General features: G+C 37.8%; 1 protein-coding gene across 1 annotated transcript in view; it reads right to left on the bottom strand.

Annotated features, from left to right (window-relative positions):
• LOC107669029 (guanine nucleotide-binding protein G(I)/G(S)/G(T) subunit beta-1-like) overlaps window positions 1–7213 on the bottom strand; it is a 78629-nt gene that overhangs the window by 56694 nt on the left and 14722 nt on the right. The gene's annotated exons all lie outside the window — the stretch shown is intronic.

The raw sequence follows: 7213 nt of genomic DNA, 5'->3' as shown, positions 1-7213 counted from the left end.
AGATAAGTAACACATTTAGCAGATATTTCCGTATTGCGCAAGTGGGAAGCTCTGTTTCAGGGATTACGTCTCTTAATATCAGGCATCCCAGTTGTGTTCCTCTATATATTATGCTCTATTCATTCTTTTTTTAGAAACCTCGCACTTTCCTGTTTAATTTTAAATGTTGTTCTTGTATTCAAATTAAGCCCGGTCCACTGCTGCACACATGCCACAATATCGATACAGGGACAGCTGTATCGATACTCATATCGTCAAATATCTGCGACGATACATCGTCGTATCGATGTATCGAACACAGCACTAGTGTCCAGACCTACAAAAATGCGTCCGGCCGGGATTTCTTAATTGCCCAAAATGATTCGGCTGTTTTCTTAATCCCACTCCTGCTTAATCTCTGACCATTGCCGCCTGCTCCCGCAACGTGTTTCGCTCCCGCGATTTTCGTGTCCACTCCTTTAAACATTCTAATATTGTGTATAATTTTGGCGCATCAGGGAGCCGCTCTCAGGATGCGGTGTATTTAAATATTTTTGAATGAGCGTTTGCGCTGTTTACTTTCATTTTCGATTTCGCGATCACACGCACTCTGTGTAAAGGGAGCAAGCACATCTTACAAGATCAGATATTTGTCAATGAGCTCAGAATCTGTTGAGCAGCAAATACTCCAGCATGGTCTTGTCAGTCATCTCTCCTTATTCTTGACCTGTGATCAGTCAAAGCTGACTCTGGTAGCTCTTGTTGGATGCAGGGTTGCCAAGCCCACGTTTTTTTCTACAGAATTGGGCTACTTTTAAACTGTTGCCATGGGTTGATTTTCCCAAGTGGGTTAAAGGTTTGAAAGATTGCATAAATTACATTTGATTGAAATGCTTGTATTGAAACATTTTGCATTCTAACTATGATAAAACTTTCATGGACTTCTACATTAACTGTTCCCTCCTGGTGGAATGACCTGCCCAGCTCAATCCAAGCAGCTGAGTCCTTAATATTTTCAAGAAATGGCTGAAAACACATCTCTTTCATCTTCATTTGACCCTCTAACTCTAGCACTCTCTATTCTAATGCTACTTCTAATTTTATCTGCTTGTTTTTTTTTATTAAAAAAACTTGACCCTCTAACATTTGCACTCTCTATTCTATTTTTATTCTAATGGCCAATCCATCATTTTTTGGGGAATTTTTTTTTTTTATATATAAGTATCGGTTCAGGCACCGGAACCATTTTAAAAGTATCGATTTGGCACCGGTATAGAAAAAAAAAAAAACGAAACCCAACCCTACTGTAAGGGCGAAACTAAGCTGTGCTCATTTCAGAGCAGCAAAAGTAAAACAGGCATCCGATGACAAAGGTTCAAATGAGATGATTTCCCCTCAGCTCTCTGAATGCACTACACAAGCGAAACACACACAGGTCATCCCTCGTGCAGCTCTTTGTGTTCGTCTGGAGCCTGAAGTGATGACGTGTATGAAGCATTGAGAGTGTCCAGCAAATAAATGCACACAGTGAAGAGGCCTGAGTGCTTTGTGTGTGTTTGTATTGTTTGACAGCATGCGCCTGCAGCCATTCGCTGAGCACAAAGCATGCAATATTTAACAGCACTCTATCCTCCCCCCCCCAGACACACTGCAGCAGCAGCTCATGCAGCGAACAGACGGACAATGCAGGAGGAGGAGGACGGAAATGATGAAGATGCTAGAAGGCATGTCTTAAAAGCCTGATTCTTTGGCTTCATGCTGCCCTTTCAAACAAACATCAGCGCCATCACTTGGCCTCCATCCTCAAGTTAAAGCTACACACAAGTTACCAACTACATAAACCACACCAAGCTAATAACTGGCTGTGAATGAGGGTTTATTTAGAAGGGAAGACGAACAACAGAGTTTTCCTGTGCCGTCAATAGCACATCTATTTATAAGTTGCTGTTTTAGAGGATGTGCAGCGCTGAGCTGGTACATAAAAAGGCCCAATGCAATGCACCAAAATACTTATTTTGCACACTAATAAACTGAAACAAATGCTGATGTGTGACTAGTGTTTCATTTGGGTTGCTAGATTTGAGTGATGAGTACATCAAATGTTTGTAGTATTATTCAATAATAATGTATTGATTTCCTATAGATCACGTCAGTAGGTCAAAACGACTGAAAACACTGACTGTCTGCCATCATTTAAATGTTTTCATCATGAAGTTTACTTCATTTACATAGATAAATATTGTTCCTTATTGTGAGATATTTGTGCATATAAAAACATAAGTTAATTAAAAAAATAAAGATTGCATTTTAATATTGGTCAAGCGATATATTGACCTTATATTTGCATTGCATTTAAACAAATCTTTGAATATGGCCAGCTTTGATGAATTCAGCTGTTAGATGCACGGTTTATGAATCTGCTTATTTTGCACATTTTATAAAGTTGAAAATATTTTTTCAATTTCTAATTATAGTAAAATAAACTAATTTCATTGCAGAAAATTTATTATTTACTATATTTAAATTCTACATATCGGTCACTCGACTTTCTAAGAGATCAACATCAGCAATCAAAAAAAAAATCTGTTTCTGCCATCCACGAATATTGACCTATATTTTAATGCAGAGCCAAAACAGAAATATCAAATTGTGAAATCAATCAGATGAAAAACTTTTTTTTTTTTCTCTGAATCTATGCATATTACTCAATACTGGTTAGTACACACTTGACCTTTTCTTGTGTTTTTTTTTTTCTTTCTTCTTTTTTGAGCAGAGGAGACGGTCAACAGTGAACTCAAGATGGCCTGATCGCACAGCATCCGTTTCCTCTTTTAGTTCAAGGCAAAATCTTTTGCCCACTGAACATGGGCAGCACTACTGTGGCTTTAATACAATCACCAATCAGAACAGCAGAGAAGTAGTCATGATCTGTATTCATTCAGTGATGAAGCCTTAAATCACAAAGTTGACAAAAGGCTCTGACAGTTAGCGTAGTGCTTGGACATTTGTGATGCATGTTTTTGAAGGGAAGTGCACTTGTATAAGTATGTAGGTCACATGATGCACTGAAAGAGATTGTGGTGAATTCACTTGTGGTTGAGCAGAATGACATGGGAAGAATCGTTCTGCCAGCATGTCCATTAACGGGCCATTAAAGACCACTAACACAAGTCTGGGCTATTTTAAGCCATCACAGTGACCACAACAACATGAGACAACACATAAATTGCTATGATGAAAACGGCACTACAGAGCAGTCACAGAATTTCCTTTGCATAGTTTTTTGCTGCTTGTACAGTTGCTTTAGTACGGTTCAGATCTGTACACTTGACGCAAATATTTTCACTGATTTCACAATTAACAACAATAAAACTATATGCTTTATCTTTGGCAATGGAATTATTTCAGAATATACACATGCATAATATTTTTAACAAACGTTTTCTTTATGAAACAAATCATTGATGTTTTCTTTTTCAATAAAAGCTAGAAACTAAAAGCTTAAGGCTTTGGCAACTATTAAATTCATAACCGTTTCTGCTGGAAAATGATGGGAAAGGGTTTCAAACATTATTTTACAATGCTCAGCATTACTGATGCTTCTAAGAGTTGATTATCTTTATATTTTATATAATTTTACAAAGCATAAATTCACATGTATATGATTTTTGTCATTTCTTCCTTTCAAGTACTGAAGGCTCAGTAAAACAATTCATCAATTAACTCAGGAGCCGGGGCTATGCGCATCGCCGTGAAATGACAAAGAAACTATTTTAATAAAACATACTGTTGATGAATATGATGAGAAAAATAACACTGCTAGTTAGTACATATTTTTGAAAAAGAAACATGAGTCTGAAATCATCCAAACAAATTTCCTTTTCAACTGTGTGAGCAAAAGAGTGAATGAACACCTGTGAACTGAAGCACTTTGCTAGCGTGTCAATTACCTCATCCAAATGCATCCTATGCGATTAATCAGATAAATACACAACATAAATTATATATATCTACTCAAAACGACACAAATGCACAAGTAAACTTTAAGTTACATGCTAGACAGCATGTGTAACTCCCATTAAAGGGTTAGTTCACCCAAAAATGAAAATTCTGTCATTGCTATCTATAGCATCTTTACTATCTGTAGCTTCTCCGTGCATGTGGCGTTGTGAATGTAAAACTCAAAGTCCCTTTATTCTGTGGTCTTTGATAAAATACCAGTTTCTTGCTGTAGTGTCACAGCACTCAGGATTAAAAAGATCGCGCGTTTTCACGTGCTGCTGTAAGGCAAAACTGAGCTGAAGCTATAATGGTTAGAAATTTTAAAGTGTTAATTCACCCAAAAACAAAAGTCATGTCATTGATTACTCACCCTCACGTCGTTCCAAACCCGCAAGACCTTCGTTCATCTTCTGAACACAAATTAAGATATTTTTGATTAAATCGGAGAGCTCTCTGACCCTCCCTTAGACAGCAAGGGTACTACCACGATCAAGGTACAGAAAGGTAAAGAGGACATGGGTAAAATAGTCCATGTGACATCAGCGGTTCAACTGTAATTTTATGAAGCTACAAGAATACTTTTTGTGCGCAAAGAAAACCGAAATAACATTATTCAACAATTTCTTCTCTTCCAGGTAGGGCTGCACAATTAAGCAAATTTCTAAATCGCGATTACAATTACGGATGCCACAATTATGTAATCGCTCAAAGCGGCAATTAATCGTTCAAAGTCCACTTATGTTATTCTGCACGCTTAAGATGCGTTTTTTTCTTTCTACATGTTATCTTAAGGGTTTTTCCATTGCATTCAATGGCAATTGTGATAATCGTAATTAATAATCGCAATTACAATTTCAAGGGAATAATCGATAATTATGATTTTTGTCATAATCATGCAGCCCTACTTCCAGGTCAGTCTCCTCCGCCACTGACAACATTACGATGACGCATGAGTAATTAATGACAGAATGTCAATTTTTGGATGAACTTTCCTTTTAACCAAACATATTCCTGTATAAGTTATAGACAACATAAACCCTAAAACTAAAACTTACATCTGCACTAAAGAACATAAATGCAAAAATGAACTTAGCCATGCTAGTCAGAATGTATTATTCCGGTCTGGATGCTGCACAAAGAATTTATAATATACTTTCTATTAGGGATGTTCCGATCCGCCTTTTTTCGCCTCCGATACCGATTCCGATACCCAGGGTTCAGTATTGGCCGATACAGATACCGATCCGATACCAGTGAAGTTTTTTCCCCTCATTTAAATAAATGTAGAATTTATATATCTCTGTGTGTGGAACTGATAATCATTCTTTCACAATCTACTAGATACAGACTACTTCATTATAAAGAAAAATAAAATAAACAATAAATCTGAAACAAATCAAGTATAATGGGAACACAGAATGATCTTGGAGAGAGCTTTACCGAGCTGACTGCTGTAACCGAATGTGACCAGGGTTTAAAGGCTGAACGAATGACTGACAGCCACAGCGGAGAAAAGAGTTTGTGTGAACTTTAATGACTTAAATATTCATATGTAGCTCACATTAACCCTTTCGCACGCGTTTAAAATATTCTAGCTGAGCCCCCAGCGTGAGGTTTTTTTTGGCGACCGTTATTTTAGAATGTATCGCCTTATTTCTACTGGGAGAAGAGCAGAGTAAACTTCATAGTTACCTACACAATCTGTATATGATATCAATAAAAACATGATCATTATTGCCATTTCCATAGAAATCAGCACGTATTTTACAAACTATAAATGTATGGTTTTGCTAGTATGTGTATTTAAATGTCTGAAACCTAAAATAAGCATTATATGGTTGAAAACACTGAATATTTGTGATAATATGACAAGCGCTCAGCGCGTCCGATCTGGCTCTGCGCCAGCCAAAGCGCGAAAGCGGATTTAAATTCAGCGGTTGATGACGTGACGCACTGAAAGTTTTAATCACACCGGTGTTATCGCACGCTTCAGGGACCAGCCAAGACTGATCACACCGGTGTGATCGTACGCGTTAAAGGGTTAAGCTATCATATGGCTTCAGAAGTAACACAGAATAATTTGCACAATCGAACAAAAAAAAATAAAAAATCTTGGATTTAGATCGGCCCTCTCTGACCGATACCTGATCCGAGAAAAATGGCACTATCGGAGCCGATACCCGATATGAATATCGGATCGGCGCATCCCTACTTTCTATTACAACATTGTTTATTCTAATTATTGCACTTAACAGTAATTTCATTATCAAGTGATTTCAGTCATTACTGAGTGCTTTCAACGCCATACTTTCACTTTGGTTCTTCTGGTCTGGACGGCATGCTGTCCCATCGCTAACCAATCAGATCAACTGATCATTGTTATCATGATCGTTCGTCGCTGTCATGTTCGAGTACTCAAGTAAGTGAACGGTAACGTCCGTGCCCATCCCTAGTATAAGATACAAAACTTTATGAGTACTTTAGGGAATTATGCCTACTAAATCCACTGAAAAGACTGATAAAAACTTTAAAGAATATCACACCATCAACAGATTGTTTTTAATCCATGTTTTCATTTATAGTGCACCTCTGTTGTCCAGAAAAATTCAACTGAATCAAATTTGTGAAGAAAAATAAGAGAGTAGAGTTACTCTCACAGGACACTGCACTTATTCACAATCACAAGTAGGGCTGGGTATCGAGATCGATACTTTTTAGGCACCGACCGAATTGCCACGATACCAACTTCTCGTCGTTCGGTACCAAATTTCGATACCTAAGGGGTAATCTCATCAAAGTCAGTGAGCCAATAAGCCTGCAGCACTAGTGTTCGACTAGAAGTGGTGCTGATCTATCAGTGTTTTGACATCCACAAGAGTGATTCGAACGCGTACGGAGCAGTCTGCTCTCTATAGCTCTCGTGGTAGTGTAATACATCGATCAGTCTGCAGAGTCAGTCCGCGTCAAGTCGAACACACCTACTAATGTAGTTAATAGTGCTGTGTTCAAAATATCGATACGACGATGTATCGTCACAGAGATTTGACGATACGAGTATCAATACAGCTGGCCCTGTATCAATATTGTGGCACATGTGCAGCAGTGGACCACGCTTAATCTGTTTAAAATTTTACAACGTTTAAAATTGAGCAGAAAAGTGCGAGGTTTCTAAAAAAGAATGAATCAAGCATATATAGGCTACAACAAGGTTTAATCTGGCCGCAGAGGAACA

The sequence above is a fragment of the Sinocyclocheilus anshuiensis genome, unplaced genomic scaffold (assembly GCF_001515605.1).
Source record: "Sinocyclocheilus anshuiensis isolate Anshui unplaced genomic scaffold, SAMN03320099.WGS_v1.1 scaffold516, whole genome shotgun sequence".
In the NCBI taxonomy this organism is placed as follows: domain Eukaryota; kingdom Metazoa; phylum Chordata; class Actinopteri; order Cypriniformes; family Cyprinidae; genus Sinocyclocheilus; species Sinocyclocheilus anshuiensis.
The sequence above is the reverse complement of the archived record's forward strand: the minus strand, read 5'-3'. Positions and strand labels throughout refer to the sequence as shown.